This window comes from Bombus pyrosoma, linkage group LG13, assembly GCF_014825855.1.
Source record: "Bombus pyrosoma isolate SC7728 linkage group LG13, ASM1482585v1, whole genome shotgun sequence".
NCBI lineage: Eukaryota > Metazoa > Arthropoda > Insecta > Hymenoptera > Apidae > Bombus > Bombus pyrosoma.
In genome coordinates, this window is record NC_057782.1 from 9,354,389 (window position 1) to 9,371,878 (window position 17,490).

Here is a 17,490-nt window from a genome sequence, read left to right on the forward strand (position 1 = left end):
GTAAGATCGGACACAAAAGATTTGGAGGAAAATATTTCTCATTGAGAAAAATTACTTAATCGCAGCGTATCTGAATTTACCTTTTAAAATAAATATTTTTGTGTATTTATTTGTGCACAAAACCAAAAAAGATTAAAAAGAAATAAAAATGCAATTTATGATAAATAGAGGAAATCGTAACTGTTCCATATAACTTCGTCGAGGTTTTGACCTGCTATGGTCTAAGAATTTGGATTTGGAAAGTTTGATCTATCGAAGCGTAGTATTTTGGTCGGATAAAATACAATTAACACAGGTGCGCTAATGCAACGAAGTGCTATTGTATATGCGACTGAATGCGCCAGAGCTCGACCAAGCTATTATTGTTCCGGAACACGTACACAAATGATAGAACTGAAATTAGCGTCATCAAAGCACCCACACACGATGCACACCGAACTTGTGAAACGCCATTATGCGAATTGATTTGCTAAATAAAATGTTTCATCAGAATTACTGAAAATCTTCTACGGATTGATTTTACCAATCATCGGTATACGTTGTTCGACTTTATTACCAGTTCTCCGTTATATTCACGGCAAAGCAAAACGTGTGTGTTTCTTAACAAATTGCTCGTTATAATCTCGATTGTGATTCCGTGATAAAATTCTTCTCCTCTTCCACATATTTTACTACGATAATTACTCTATTCTCTGACTGGGGAAATAACGATGTCGCAGATTTTACAAACGAAGAACTAATTCCAAATTGCTGTACGTTCTTAAATGAGATCTCCAGCTCTTTGTCCACCTCTTTCTGTCTCGAATTATCGTTTCTTCTTTCCAAGCACACAAACGTTGGCGCTTGACAGATTTTACGATCTCGTCGTGTCTCTTCCATCCGCGGTAATTTAAAAGGAAGGAAAAAGAAAAACAGATTTTCTCCTTATACCTCGGCTTATTAATCCTAACCTCGTAAAATTCTTTCGTCGTCTACTTGCTACCTCCATTGGTTCACGCTAATCTCTGTTCCGGGCGTACGTGTTCCTAATAGACAATAGGCACGCCAAACCCCGTATCTCGCGGGACGCACACGTGTTCAAGATGTGCGATATCGTGCACACTGGTATCCACGTCTGGGCCAGTCCTTTGTCCCACCATGGACAAAGGATTCACGGACGAGGTATGATTCTTCCTGGAGAATAAAATTCTCACCACGCGTGTCCATGCCGAAAATCCGGGGAAACCGAGGGAGGATATTCTTTCGCGGCTGTGCACGTTGACACTGATCATTTCCCCGGTTCCCTTTGCTCGTGGCTCATCCCCGCTAATTAGCTTAATGCGCCGTCTCTCTGAGCATGGATCCTCGCAATGCTTTACGACGACGACCGTTCCTGCTTAGTTTCCTTTGTAAGACTGTAGCCAGATGCAACATAGCGCCTTTCGCTTCAATACCTCGAATCTCTAACTTCGTACGCTCGTAATTAGCGATTAAATATAGCCGTGTCTTGATTTGCATGGTTAATTGCTAACATAAATATCGCGTGAATGGGCTTTAAGAGGCGTGAACACTTGCAGCTCGTTCTTTCAAACAGCTGAGCGCGGTAAAAGAAACGCGTGCATTTTTAACGCCGGAACTACCGAGTTGCGATGCGTACCTAAATATACCTCTTACTGTACTTACGTGGATGATTTTAACCGGATAACAGTAATACGAAGAATATAGCTTCGCGCGCCACGATGTACAGGGTGTTCTGCGACTCGTTATTTCCCTGTCATTTGCGAACGTTTTAAAATTTTAATCCAGCGTATTACAAATATCGAGAGGAAGAATTCTGAAAATACTTTGTTTTCGTAGGAAGACCAAGATCATCTTGGGTAATAGGACTCTATACATTGTCTTCTCCACGAGACCGTGGGGAGCTTGGCGACAAATTCAAAAAGCATACTACTCGATATTTTTATTAACTCGATACCGGATTTACAATACGCTTTATTTTAACGCTCGTTCAAGTGGCATTTCTATGTTTCGAATCCTCGATGTTATTTATTTGCGAATGCTGCGTCATATTGTTTGAACATCCCCACAAAGAAAGTCTGCTGGAGATACGTCGACGTGATCTTTTCCCAAGCAAAGATATTTGTTCTCCCTTATCTGTCCTGATACCTGGTGACGTGCCGGAGTTTGGGAAATCTTCAATTAACGTTGAACGTCGAGAATCGCGACTTCCAGAGTCGCTGGATGTTCTGTTTCTTTTTTCGCCGGTAAATTACTTTTTAAGTGTCTCCGTCGGTATTAGGGGTGACGACATCGCTTAATGACCGTCCAGCTGTGCCCTAGCTTTTCTGCGATCTAGACGATCGATCTTCGTCTATAATAACATTTCCAAATGACACGTGCCGTAAAAATTAGACGTTATTTTTTGTCTGTATTGCAGTATTTAAGAGAGATTTCCATTTGTCATATATTTAGTAATTGATAATAAAAGGCGATATCATCGATACGTCCAACGTCGTCTCTGTATAAAATTTTCTCGTACGAGCTATCCGGAAACAAACAAGATTGGTATTTGCAGTAGTTGTAAAGTTAAATGAACAGCATATTCAGTTTTCTCTACAACTAGCAGCTGTGTACAATATTTTTTCTCACGAAGTTCGACTATGTTAGCGCAAAAGATCAAAAATTTTGTGACGCATTTGGGTTATTGTACGCTCCTGCAGTAATCGGAACAAATCAAGTTTCGAAGACAATTTTGAGCGATTGAAAACATTTGATTTAATTTGAGAAGGGCAAGACCCTCGAATGAAAGAAATTTTTCTTTGATGCATTTCGTATTTTCAATTCGACCTTTTTGGGGAAATATCAAAATCAGGAATGGCTGAGAAACTGGTTCGAGTTTCGAAAGCCCGGCTGTGGACAGTGTTGTAAATTTAAATTGAAGGTAAATACACTTTTAACCTAATGGCAAGGGGCAGGGGATTAAATCAAGAGTTGCCGCGTTTACTAGCTCAACACAAACACGAAATGGGCAAGTTTGATGCATTTCAAACATCTATGCTGTACGTTGAATAAGGTAATACAAACTTCGTTTTAACGCGTACAAAGAAACTGACGATGTCTCGTTTTGTCACCTGGATTTCAGAAATGGCTACGTATGAGAATGCACGTCGTTAAAGCATCTCTCTCTCTCCCGTAGTATCTCGATTTTTAATTTCCTCGCTCGTGTTTTTACTTATTGCAAAGCTTTTTTTTGCTGCTATTTGTTTAATTAAAAGTAAAACCCATCTGTTTTGTACGTTATTACACTTGCATGAGGAAGAAGCTTCGCGTACGAATATTAAAGTCAGCATTTTCAGATTTTGCATCGTATAATAAGAGTTTTTCAGAGCCATATCGATTACATTCCAATGTGAAATATGATATTTCCGGCCACTGATAATTATAATATGGCTCTCGCGTATAACAAATTTCAATTTTTTACAACAGGCAAACGTATTCATCTAGCCATCTATTTATCTATCGTATTTACTGCGAAAAAGATTCAACGTAATTTATATCGAATTGAACATTTCTCGAATACTGATCGATACAATCAACGTTATAAACTCCTTCGGCCAGTAATTCCCAAGGATTCTAAATTCTCGAAGCAATTAAAGCGTCTGGTTCGTTGTTCGCCTCGGCTGGAAAAATTGTTCGTAGCCAGGCCTCGTAGACAGCGTAGAAAGAGGTAGATCTTGGCAATCATAAGCAGCCTGATCCTCTTAAATGTGAAGAATGGTATCATCCTTCCTCTCGAGGCGTCATCTTCAAACACGCTGAGTCGTCGACGATGAAAAAGCGCCCTTAGCATAGGTTAACCGTGTCTGGTAAGGTCACGATGGCGATTATCATATCTGCGGCTTGCAAGATATCTTGATGCAGTTTCTGCGCAAAATCCTCTTAACGAGAGGATGATTGCGATGTCAAATGAATTCTTAAGTCGATGTCGGGCTTGATCGTCTTTTCTTTCGCTCGCGTCTCTTCGTTGTGAATAAATGAACGCGCGATGAGGCGAAAAGAGTGAAAAAATATATGGAAGAATTCTAGAGTTTTCAACGTTACGTGCTTGATCGAGGTTTTCGTATTATCATATTTATTGATTATTTAGAAAGTCTGTCAGAGGCACAATTATTCTAAATAATTTGAAATATTTTCCTCGTATTATTACGCCCATAGGCAACAAAAGATATACGTAGAAATAACTCGGATTATTTAAAATAATTAATTCTTCTTCATTATCTGTAGCTTTGCCATTTGATTATCCATCGCATCTTCGTTTCATATCCGTTCGGCTTGAAAGCGAGAGCGGTTTATCAGCTTTCACCGGGAGCCTATGATAATTTCGATGACGCGTTTCCAGCGATAGAAACGTCAGATTGCAACGTCGAGGCTACGGCGTTCGCTTCTGGATGCTTGAGGACGCGTCGCGTGGGCGTCGAGCACGTGCAAGGGTGTCGTACTCGTTGGAATGTGCGTATGTGTCACGAAAGTCCACATTGCAGCTCGGTGGGCGGATCGTTGCCGGCCCGATCAAGGTCGAAGTTAATACTATACCGACGAATCAAGACCATCGAATGAATGATTCAATCGTAGACGTGGATCGATGAATTTCTTCGCGCCTTCCAAGAAATTGGTACTCAGTTACGTACATCTGTCGTATTATACAATCGAATGCAATTATACTGTTGTCAAGCATCAAGTGTCAAGTTGTCATTCGTCGTTTCCATTTGACAAGCCAAAATGAAGAATTCTAATTTCAACTACAATTGAATTCTGCACAAGAAAGTGCAATGTCCAATTAGAAGAATCAACGAAGTGGAAGAGAATTGATGGCAACTAAAAAATGGCAAACACAGTAAATGCAAATTTAATGGCAGTGTCTCAATCGCTATGGACGTTTCAAAGGTGATTTCATGATATACGATTTTGACAGATTTTATCGAGAAAAGTATTCGCGCGTATCATTTATAATATTTTCTGACACCATCTCAAGAATAAAGGTGAACGTAATCGTGTGATGAAAGATCCTGATAAGGTCTGCTTAGCTCGTTCACATCTCTGCAATGTGTCTAAGTAGAATTTGAATTCATCGTACAAATGGTTCTTTCGAGAATTACCTAGAACCAGGCCGATATCTTTTCTCATTTTCCACGCGAATGGAGTTACACGCCACTTTCAAAATTAGCGAATTGTACAATCTAGGTATTAAATCTGAATCATTTGAAATCTATGTTTTACGCTTCGATCCATAGTTTACGATCCAGTTTAAAAATAGGAGCAGGAGAAACAAGCTACCGTTGTTTAATTTCAGTATCATTTGTTTTCTATTAATAATGCCTCGACTGTTCGAACAGAATAGGTACAGATTACAGGAAATGGACTTACAGCGCTTTCGAAATAAACGGTTTATACGTCGCTTATAATACAACATCTGCATAGCTACTGGCAGCAGAATTCAAAGCTGGCCGATGAAACTATAGGAATTTGATGAAGCAAGAGCGTCACCAGGGATATTTACAAAAGTGTATCAGCGTTCAATGTCCAATTATAGAAATAGTAGTGTATCCTCTTTCTTCTGCGCCAAAAATCAAAAATACGTTCGTCGATAATCGTCTAAAATTTAAACGCAGCCATTGGAACGTCGTGAATTCTCGCACGTGTCGTCCTCTTTCTCCGAAGGAACTTACTCGAGAGAAGAAAAAGAAGCGTGCGCCTTCGCAAGTTCCTTGGCGGAATGAAATTCCCATGAATTTATATCGCGAATCATCACGGCGAGTCTACGCTTCGAAAATTAATCGAATTATACGTGATTGAACTTTGATTCCCCGATGGAAACCAAACGAAATTCCCTTTAGATACGGGCGAACTTTTTCATTGGGAAATTATCGGACGGCGGACGCGATAGAATGCTAATTATCAAGCGAACGTATAACAATTATCGGGATTCAGTGGTTTCCGCGCTGCTCCAATTATTCATTATTCCCCAATGTGTCCAGGATGTGCGGTCACATTTAGGACAATCGACATTCTACTTTTCGCGAGGCTGCACCCAGCGTTAGTTTGTCCGCCGTTTTTATTTTCGAATCTCTCTCAGCCGACTCACTATGAATATCGATTTCTATACAACAAACCGGCTCAAACGTAGTACGCTCCTGGTCGCGATAGACCATCTCGATGGCGAACAAAATTTTGAAAATTAATTCTTCCACGGAAAATTGCCGTCAGCTAGCCCTAAAAAAAGTGGCCACTCGTTCGGAAAGATTTTGAATGATGCGAATAGTAGTAGATTTGTACCGAATCGCAGAGTATAATGGAATTAATTTCAATTATGTTTCTGACAGGATAATGGACGTACCTGAATTGATCCAAATTCGTTTCTCTCGCGAGAAACTGTTGACTCTCGGCTGTAAGTTTCCCCGCGATCTTCGCGGCGAGTGTTTTTAATAACAAAATTCTGCTCGTGCCACCGAGCGATGGAACAATTTTTCATGCATCTATGTCAGCTCGAATTCCATCTTTTATCAAAAAGTAGAACAATTCTTCGTAATTAACGTAACTTCTCAACTACCGTAATTTCTAAATTCTTCTTCTTTATCCAACGCTGTGATTCGTTAGAAACTGGCCTCATGTTTAATTAATAGACATGAAAGTTTTCACGTTTCAATTATTTACGACAAAATATATCGCTTCCTTATAGCACGAACGAAAGTATTTTATCCTCGTATTATTAGAAATCAATGGCGATATCTTTGCGATCGATCTTCCACGAAGAAACTCGATCGAACACACGGTTAAAAATCTTTTTCCGCATTGTGATAATTATTCGTATTGTATCCCATCGTTTCTCCATTGATTCGCAGTACAATCACGTTTCATTTATCATCGAGGTTCGCCTTAATGAGAAGAAACATCGCGAACCTGACTTTCACGTACATATATCGCTAATCCGACAAAACCATCGTGGTGTTTCATGTGATCGCCGATGTTCACGCAGCTGACGTGCGCGTCGAAACGCGTCTCGTATCCGGGAGAAAAAAAGATGACACTTTTATTTCTGTAAAATCGCGCGAGTCGAGTTTCTAATGTCATGGACATCTTGTAACACGGTTTTCTTCTACGCGAGGAAAAAAAGATCCGTGGCCAATCGTGCGAGCGTTAGCTAGAAGAAAAGACGTGTAAAACGTTTCGAATCAATCAGCGATGGATGCTTAAGGCGAACTTACGAAACCGGCTTAATTAACCCTTTGAGCTGTATACGCGTACATTCATCACTTTGCAGTCAGCCGGCTGCGATACGAACGATATATAGGTTTGATGTTTTCTATCATTTTTATTTATCTGAATTTCAAGATTCAATTTCTTAAACGAAAGTCACATTTTTTCAAGCAGAAGTTGTGGGTATCGTTAACCATCCGCTGACAATATGGACCGAGGACCAGGCGAAATTTTCGTCGTTTAATTTCTCCGAAACGAATGTGTTGTTGAAGCTCGTGGTTTCCGTACTCGAAAAAACTTGGAGCTACGAAGCTGTGACTGGCCAAATGCTGTTCACTTCGTATTCGATTCAGTTCTGAATTCCATCCACGTCAGTCTTTGTTAATATTTTCGAAAGATTGTAGTTTTATGGATAAAATCGTGCAGTAACTTTTTTAAATATTTGTTTAACACAAAATTGTGCATCTTCGATCAAATTCTCATTTTTCCACGACTTCCCGTCAAATGTTCACTTATATCGCAAAAAGGGCTTAAACATCTTTTTAAAATAAGTTCGATGAATTTCTTTTGAGCCATGATAAGTTTCCTTTACGCATAATTAAACGTAGAAGAGTGAAGGAAACGCAATGCGTCATAGTCTGAAAGGCCAGTTTTACCAAGAAAATAAATTTGTCGTTTTGTAACCAACAGCCTAAACTATAACTTTGTATTTCCAAGGTCGAACAGAAAAGTGTTAGGACGATGATAAATCAAGCATATATTAGTAACCTAACCCCTCAACAAATTAATGACTCTTCTCACCCTCGAGTTGAACGAAAGAATATCGACCGAAGAAACACGCAGTTTAATCTCTTGAAAAAGTTCCTTTTAAACTTCCACGCTACATAAGCGTAATCAAAGAGCATCTGAAAAGGCAACACGAAATCTCATCGATGAGTCAATGGCTAGGGAAGAAAACGACGATGGAAGAATTAAGCGAGAGAACTGGAAGGAGGAGAAATGGCGGGTGCAGGATGGTTTAAGAAGTTTCTTCTTAACCGAAGAAGGTTCCTCTGTGATTCCACGGGCGAAAAGAAAGCAGCCGGGTTACTGCTGCTTCCGGTAATCCTACTTAGGAAGTTCGATAATGCCGTGGCTATGAATAACGGTGGGATTACGTGGCAAAAGTCGATGCTGGATCTCTACTTTGTTCGGGCAGCGGGAACTTTCGAATCTCCGTATCGTTGTCCGCTGTTTGACTTTTCCATCGAACTCTGTGGCGACCGGATAAGCGCAATCAGAAATTGCCGGTGGTATCCGGTGTACGTGGAATTTCCACCGGAAATTGACCGTTTGCGGTTCGCGGTATTTAACTGGCTACTTTCATGCTTTTTGGAGAAACCTCAGCTTTCTATCCAATTTTCTAATTTTTCTCTTTTCGTAACGGAAGATCCTTCCACATATTCGTTCTATTTGTTATTTTCGATGCGTTGGCTGCAGTGTAATGTGTTTTTTTGTTCTTTTCATACAAAAATTGAGAGAACGATCGGTATTATGAAATCTGATAGAACTTAAAACGAGAAGCTTTTTGGATTCTGCGATTCGGAGAATTACCAATAATTGGTGGTAAGCTAGAGGATGTATGGGAGTATGGAAATAGAAAAATGCCAAAACTATACGGTATAATAATTTTGAATCTTCTGGAATGTTCTCAATATGGATATGAAAAATCCAACTCTTTGCGCCCGAGGGCTCCGCTACAAAACGATTATTTCAACGGAAAGAATTTTTCAGATTTCTGTTTTTTTTTTTTCAATCTATTCCAGTATCGATTGTCAAGGTAATTTTCTAATTTTTCAATTTGCAGCGTCGCGAATAAAACTAGATCGCATTTATCTCGCGTATTCTTGCAACGAACAGATAAAATACAATCATAGAGATAAACTCGCGTATTGGCCAAAAGTATCACACGCCAAATAAAATGATATTGCACCGCATGACGATTCAGTGATATCGCGTATGTATGTGAAACGATTACAACTCTTCTCTTTTACGCACGTTTCTAACCATATGTTCTTCGCTTTGAAATTGCTTCGAGCAGCTGGTAATATTAGCAAACAAGACCTTTGAGCGCAAAGGATTAGAAAATTACCAGAGCTGTCTTGGGCAATAATTTATTTATTAATTGGACGATAACATCGGCCGATTCGTAAGCGACAAGTCTAGACTTCTATTGTACAATGACATTTTACGTTGAACAGGACAATCGCTCGATTCGTAAAGAAACGCGGTACTTCGCTTCAAAATTTTAGAGTTGTTATCGAGACGAATAGAGACGGTAGAGAAGCTCGGCTCGTTCACGCCACGAGATCTCCGGGTGTTTTATAACAAAACTTGTCGAGCGTAACGATTAAGTGCAACTTTTACCAGAGGCAATTATCATCTCCGTGACTGGGTGTCCAGGGTATTTTTATTGCGCGAAAACACGAGACCTGGTGCAAAAACCTCGAGTGCTCGGCCAATAGTTTTAATCAACGGGGGCCATTAATAGTACGTTGTCATCGTATGAATCGTTGCGAACCGCTAACCGCCCGGGGATCGATCTTGAATCGTCGAGACGTAAAAAGCGCATGCTTCTTGATACACGTGAACGTAATTGCGCGAATCGATTTTGTCCCACGGTTACGCGATCACTTTTGCACGGGCTGTTACCATTATATCTGTCTGGATTCATGTAATTATTTCTTGTAATACGAGACGAACGTTTTTTAGTGATTGATTTTAATTCTCGGCCGTTGACATTGGAATATTTTATCCTAATGGGAGATCGATTGGAAATATGGAATTTTTTGTCGATATTATATGCGTAATGTTTTGCAAAAGTCAATATCACGAGTATTTTAAAAGGAGGATATCAAAAAATGGCGATTTTCGGATGTCCTTGCGAACGAAAAATTGTTGCAGGGCACTTCGATTGAAAGTTGAAAAAAGAAACGAGCTCGAAGATGAAAAACGATCGAACCGATCCATGCTCTACGCTTGATCGTCGTCTTCTTCAGATACCGATCCATCTACGCTGATAGAATGGCTTCCGCTCTGGTTTTGTCGATTAATATTTAAACAAAATATTTTAAATTATTCGAGTGCAACTCGTTCGTGACGCTCAACAAATGAAGTATTGTTGGCTATTGTTCTCACGTAACAACAATCTGGTGGTACTTCGGATCTGCTGAATTTCAAACCAGAACCGATTTATCAGCAGAATTTCTGGAGAGTTATTATGTCCATATAGATGAATAATTATTCCGTAGCTGGATCAGAATTCGAAGAAAATGAAGATTAAGTGTAACGCATGGGTGAGTTTGACCGCTGCCACTTTTTCATCTCTGCACTCATTTTTTTTCAACTTCCCTATCATATTTCGTATAGATGATAACATTTTTCGTTCCTTCAGAGATGCTCTTCAATTTACCGCAAGAATTTTTCGTTCGCAAGGAAATGGTCATTTCTTAACGTTTTTCTTTTTGCTCGAAATTTAAATGTACTTTGTAAATTTAAAGCTTTGAGAGCCGCTTTCTCGTCTAAACACTTCAGATTATGTCACACGACGATAAAGAGAAACAGATTTTAGCGGCTGACCGGAGAAATATTACGGAACGGATTTATCGTTAATTACATTCCCTTCTGTGTTGCTATAGAATGACCGATATCGCCAGATCGTTCGATGCGTATCCACGTGGCTTCCGGTAGCTTTGAATAATGGCAAATGCACGGTGGACGGTGAAAACTGAGAATTAATAACGGTAATTCGTCGAAACTGGCCAAATTTTCAACGTTGCTCTCGACGACGCGTCACCTGTGATTTTTTTCATGATCCTTTTACTCTCGTTTTGTTTCACGCATTCTATCAATATCTACCAAAAATCAGTCCCTTTATTTTTTTTCTTCCTTTTTTCTAGTTCCTGGCACTTCTACATTACGTACGTAGTACGGCAATCGTTTCTATTAAAAATTAGTTGAAAACTTCAAACGATTTTATCCATTTTTTCGTAATGAACGAATGAGAAGTGTGACGGCGTTAGATCAGCGTAAAAGAATATTTGTGTCGTCGACAGCGTCGGTGAAAGAATTCTTTCTCTTTCCCTCGAATCATTTTCTCTCTCTTTATGCATCGGACAACGTCGAGGTTGCACGGTAGAAAACGAAGAATTAATATCTGATAATTTGTCCAACTGGCTGGAAATTTTTCACATCGGACAAACGACTAGTCACGATGATACGCTACGCGCGATCCACGAATTTCTCTTTTTTCGCGAGCCGCGCGTTTTTCTACGAGAAAATGTACGCTCTCCATCGATTTCGAAAACTCACCGTGGCGGTCCACGCAAATTTGCATAATTCATTATCTACCAGCAGCGGACTGCTGGAATCGATTTTGTTCCAAGTGCTTCCTTTTTTATCTGCCTGTTTGCTTGGTCACTTTGTTTCCTTAACTTGGGATTTAATCGATAACTGTGCCACCTGCGTCTGTTCCACAGTACCCAGTCGAGAATAATTCGCGAAAATATTAATAACATACTAAATATCGTAGACTAGCGTGAATTAGATTTAATGTTTGAAAACACCGATACAGGAAGGAAAATACATCTTCCCAGCACATTATGAGACTTTAAGATAAGTGAAACTTTTATATCAATAACGATAATAATTCTCAGACCCTACCGTCGACTCTACTGAAAAATCACACTGAAACTCAAGCCTCGAAGGATCGAATAGAATACAAATTTGCTTTTCTACGTGAAGTTCCCGGAGCTATTTAGATAAAACGCTCCTCAGCCATTACCTCTCTGTTATCGGAAAAAAAGAAAAAACGAAAAAAATCCTCGGTGGCTTGGAAAGGGCGAAGAAGCAAATTCACCGGCCACTTTCTCGCGTAATCTGGTAAAAAAAAAACCTTAAAAATATTCGACGCGCAGTAGCTCGTGTGATCTTTAAGCGAAGTCTCTTATCGAGCTACCACCGGGGATACGAAACGATCCGGGAACTTGCCGAGTGGAAAATTATTAATAAACATATTCAGTGGAAGAATTTGTCGTCGCTAACCGATGTCCCCGACGTCATCAGAATTTTCCATGCAGTCGCGATCCCTCAGCTCGCTAGAAATTCAGATAAAAGTGCCTTTCATCTTCGTTGGTAATATATTCTCGAAAGGCAGAATATGGAAGCGGTGCGGCCATTTCGATTCGCAAGGAAAAAGAAGAGATCCTTGAGATGGCTGGCTGGCAGGAGCCAGGCCTGTTGGATCCGAGAAACAGGAATGCAGGAAGGTCAGAGGTGAAGGCGAATCGCTTTCGATGATCCAACGGAATTCCCTCCGGATTAAGACGCGAGGTAAACTCTTCTTCGATCTTCTAGCCATCAAGAGCTTCATTCTCGATTGCAAATTGGCCCGCTCCACGCGTTCCAAGCCTTTAAATCGATCAGAACGACGATTTGCAAAACGTTGCTCGGCCAGTCGGGCACTTGCCTAATTTCACGCTCGAAATTATAGAATCGATGCTGGAGATTGTAAAGTCGAAGCACGTGACGTGGTGATTCCTTTCGTCCTTTCTCTTCTGCGTTAATTTCTGATTTTTCGAGGAAGGATTGTTGCGTAACGACATCGAAAGCAAATGATTTTTATGAATTTCTCTTAGACTGATCATTAGTTATATAACGGATTAGAACTTTTTGAGATGTTGATACAGCCTTGAAGTATATTAGCTCTTTAAACAGCCACGTTTAATAACTTTTTAAACTAGCGTACACAATCAGTGACAAACTAATTGATATATCAATATCTTGATGTATAAATATATCGATTAAAATAATCAATTTAGGACAAAGCTCGTTCCTTTTCTTATAAATTCCTCCGGTGATCGAATCTCAAATTTTTATTCGATTATTTATTATGTTTTTGTAGAAATCACTGAATCACAGAGAATTTGCATTTGTACTTCAAAGCCATTTACTTACATTTCAAAAACATCTGATCTCACATAACCAGTTGTTGGAAAAAAATTCTATCGCTGTTACACGATAATCCGTCCCATAATTGATTTTATATCTAATGGTAATATTTTGTGTTTTATCAACTTGCGTAATCTTTCATATTGCTTCTACCAATTTAATAATTCTGGTTAAGTTCTAAAATCGAACGTGAAATTGTGTCAGTTTCTTTGATTCTGCGGCTTGAATTTTTCCACTTCAAATTCTATAATAATTTGAATCTACGGTATTTCCCTTCCTCTCTCTCTCTCTCTCTCTCTATCTTCCGCAGACATCTCTGTCAATATAGCAGAATAGAAACTGGAATGTAAAAATAAATCAAAGTATCGCCTGAAGAATCGAGGCGAATTTTTCGTGGATCTTTTCTGTCGGGATAAAATTCCGATCGAAATCGTGGCACAGGAGAGAGACGGGAAGTGGACTCATTTACGTCGAAACGAATTTAAATCTCCTATCGGCCGCAGGATTTGATTGAAAACGGCTCTCGGTTAACTACCTGGCCCGTTCGTGCACCAGACGTGAATTTCGAAACTTCCACTCATTTTTCACGTTCTTCTCTATCCCGTTCTTTCTTCCTTTTATTTTTGACCGAGTAAATTTCCAACGAAACTTTGTTGTTCACAATCCATTACCCGAAGCAACCACTTGTACATTGAGAGCCGGTTTGCAATATCCGTATTACTTGTTGCAGGGAATAATATAAGGCAAAGTAGTATAAGGAAGTACTATAATTTCACTTTCGTTTTATTACCTTACTAATGTATTTTAATACTATATCATTACGTCGATATCGGTCAAATCAAGTAAATCAATCAAATCGCTATAAGAAACTGTAATCAAATATAATTTTTTTCTATCGCAAAGAAATAGATCTCTGATTATAGAAGGTTAACTGTGTATACACTGTTTCAACGATCAGCACCTTTTTATATTCCGCTTAAGATCGATAATTCTTTTTTTGAGTCTACATCGAATTTACATATATTAATATTAAAACTCTCGAATAAACTAGATTTTTGTATATTACCTTAAAAATAAATCCGAGTATAATTCTCGGTGATTACAGTTTAATCTGCTACGGATATTGAACATAACGCTTGATCGTCGAATCGCCAATCTCGATATAAAACCTATAAAATTATATGTCTGCTGTGAAAAGTGCCGCCGACCGAAAACACGATTTACATTCCACGTATTACGATCAAAATGTTTCAAATTCGGAAATGACCGCGCGTAAAGATACCCAGTCAGTGAGAGATATAAAATATAAATTTCATTCGCTGCTTTTCGGTAATGTTTCGTCCAGCCGAGAAATACGAGTACGTACACCGGGGCAAAGAGAAAAGCGAAATAGGAAAAACGTTCGATAACAATCGTCATCGCGCGAATGGTTTTACTGGTATTTAGACCGCCATTATGGAGCGAAATGAACTCCGGGCATATCACGGACCACGATTCGCCAATTTTCGGACACAATCTCACGCTGCGTAATTTCCCGGAAAGTTCATTGCGCATTTATGCACCGTGAACATTTCGCTTTTGCGATTTTGTCAGCCACTCTCGTTAATAATTGAGGAACGGCGAGACAAAGGCACTTTGATTCGCGGACGTTTGACCGTGTGTGACGGAATAAGAATGATCGTCGCTGAAAGCGAGTTACAAGTCCAAGTTTGGAACAGCCACGGTTCTTCCTATTATCTGTGTTTCGTCCTTCATAAATCGTACGGACGATTGAATTGGCTCTTTAAATCGTAATACGTCTGTTGCTTTTCGTGAATGATCAGCGCGAGAACGCCATTAATAGACAACTAAAAATAAAGCGCGTTTAAACGACACGAAATTTCGAGGTTAAAAAATTGAATTCGTTAAATTTTGTAATACGAAATATTCGACGAAATGTTGGATATTTGGTACTAAAAATATTATTTTTTATTACCGACGATTTATATTCATTTGCAGGAATATTATCAGACCAAGGGAAAAATCATTTCGGTTGTAAAAATGTGACATCGAGTGATTTACAACCAACATTTGGTAGCGCGCGATCGTTGCGATTTTACGGGAATGAAACTCGTATTTCTATGCACTCGTATGCAGATTCGTGCGATTGAAAATACAAATATGACGAGCCCCGACGGAGTAAAACCGAATTTATCATGGCCGCGTACCGCGATTATGATTCTGCCTATGTAATATGCTAAATAGTTAATCCGCTGAATCTTGTTAAATTATAAACTAACGAGATGGTAACGTGATCACCTGAATCGCAATTAACGCAAAGAAATAACGATCTCGTTTACCATCGTTTAAAACGCGGCATGGTTTCATTACTGTAACCAAATAGTCGATGATCGCTTATTCTAATATAATCTGCTTATAAATCATTACGTTAGCCCGTTTACGAGTAATATCAAGCAACGTTTGATATTGCGCCACGGGTAACTGTGAATGAAAAATAATGGAAGCCTGAGTATTATACGGGCAAATAAAATTTGCATCCTTATTACGAGTAACGCGTGGATTCTGCCTGCATTCCCTCTATTTTTATTCGATCGAATACTTGGACGATGGTCGCGATTATTTTTCATCGAATGTCTGAAATTAGTATCGATCGATCGATTTCGCTCGGTTATTATTTTATTTTCGTGTTTCGACTGCCAGTTTCATCGGCGAATGGAGTCCCGAGGTCGCAGTTCTTGCAGAAGGTCGCGATCTAGATCTTGACTCGCGCGAAACCAGTTTGCGAGGCCAGCAAGCTGCTGCTCGTTGCAACACGTTCAGGCTACTGACCCTTTGTGTTTGCTCTCGCTTTGCCACGCAATTTCACGGATTATCCGTGTTACTGCTAGTCCATCGGCGATTAAAGCCTTTCTCCTAAACTTTCTGCGTGATTTTCGTACCTTGATCGAGGTCTAGGTTGATTTATTACAGCTATAAAGTAAGCTGATTAATTGATGGCGTTAAGCGAATGCACGATGGAAGGCTGCACTTTCTTTTTATCGCTTCTTTTACTGTAACGTTTTATCAATTCTTTCGTAAATACTTGGCTATAATTCAAACGGCAGTAAGTCTTCAAACGCTCTTTCGAAACGGGCACATTGTACTTGACATATCGTCTACGATTATTTGAAGCTTGGTTTTCTCGGGAAATATATTTCATATTACTCACACAGATTAGGTGGAAAAGTAATCTTGCATCGTAAGAGTTTGACAGAAATATCTCGGGATGCGTCATGCGGTATAGAATTATTAGGTTTACCGTTTATCGCGCTTTCACGAGTCAAAATTGATCAAGTGAGGCGAAGCCCATCGCGTCGAATGTTATTCCCAGTTACCGTAACTTTACCACGGTGAAATTACTATTTAAAATCGCGTCATGATAAAAGCGCAGACCATAATTGCCCACGGCCACTCTCATTTTACGATTCTTAATCTACTCATCTGTTCGCAAATAAAAGCGACATATTTTATATCGGCGGTGTCCCGCATGTCTCCGTTATCCACGCGGGCTCGTCCACATGTGTATTTTCCCACGGAACAGGACAGCGGACAGGAACGTTTTACCGTCACGGCTAATAATCTTTATCGAAATAATTCCTATCGTGGCAACGTTCGCATTTGGCAATTTTCCTAATGGTCGATGGTCGATCATCCCTGGAGGGACAGCCAGCTTGTACGATAGGCATTTTAAACAGCTCTGGTCAAGTCAAGAGGCGATTTTCTCATTAGCATAATTATATAGAAATCACGAAAATTGTTAATCTGTAAATTATTATACTTTCATATTATTTATTTATTTATTTATCTGTTTATGGGATAAATCCTTAGATACAATAGATTAATGAGACATGAAAGACGAGAAAAGGAATTAAAAAGGAGCAGGAGATGCGTATGTATGAAAAAGAAAGAAAAAGAATGGGAATAGACACGTAAGAAGCGATGAGACAGAGACGTAATATAAAAGTACTGAGAAAGGAAAGTTACAACATGACATTGTCATACAGAACGCCCAAGGGAATGTTTCAGCGACGCTATAGTTTGGCTGAAGATATCTATGAAATTCTGGCAATCGTACAATGTACCATATTGTTTATATCTGAGTTATAGATTTTTTCTATTCACAAGAAATTAAGTAAGCTAAAAATCCATAGAATGCGCGTAATATCCAAAAATATATAAGATATTCCTTTGCCTAGGTTTGAATCTTTTAATGAAAAACTTTAAGCTTTT

The 17,490-nt window shown here is 39.3% G+C and overlaps 1 protein-coding gene across 8 annotated transcripts in view; it reads left to right on the forward strand.

Moving 5' to 3' along the window:
- LOC122574302 (putative polypeptide N-acetylgalactosaminyltransferase 9) overlaps positions 1–17,490 on the forward strand; it is a 295,412-nt gene that overhangs the window by 131,036 nt on the left and 146,886 nt on the right. The gene's annotated exons all lie outside the window — the stretch shown is intronic.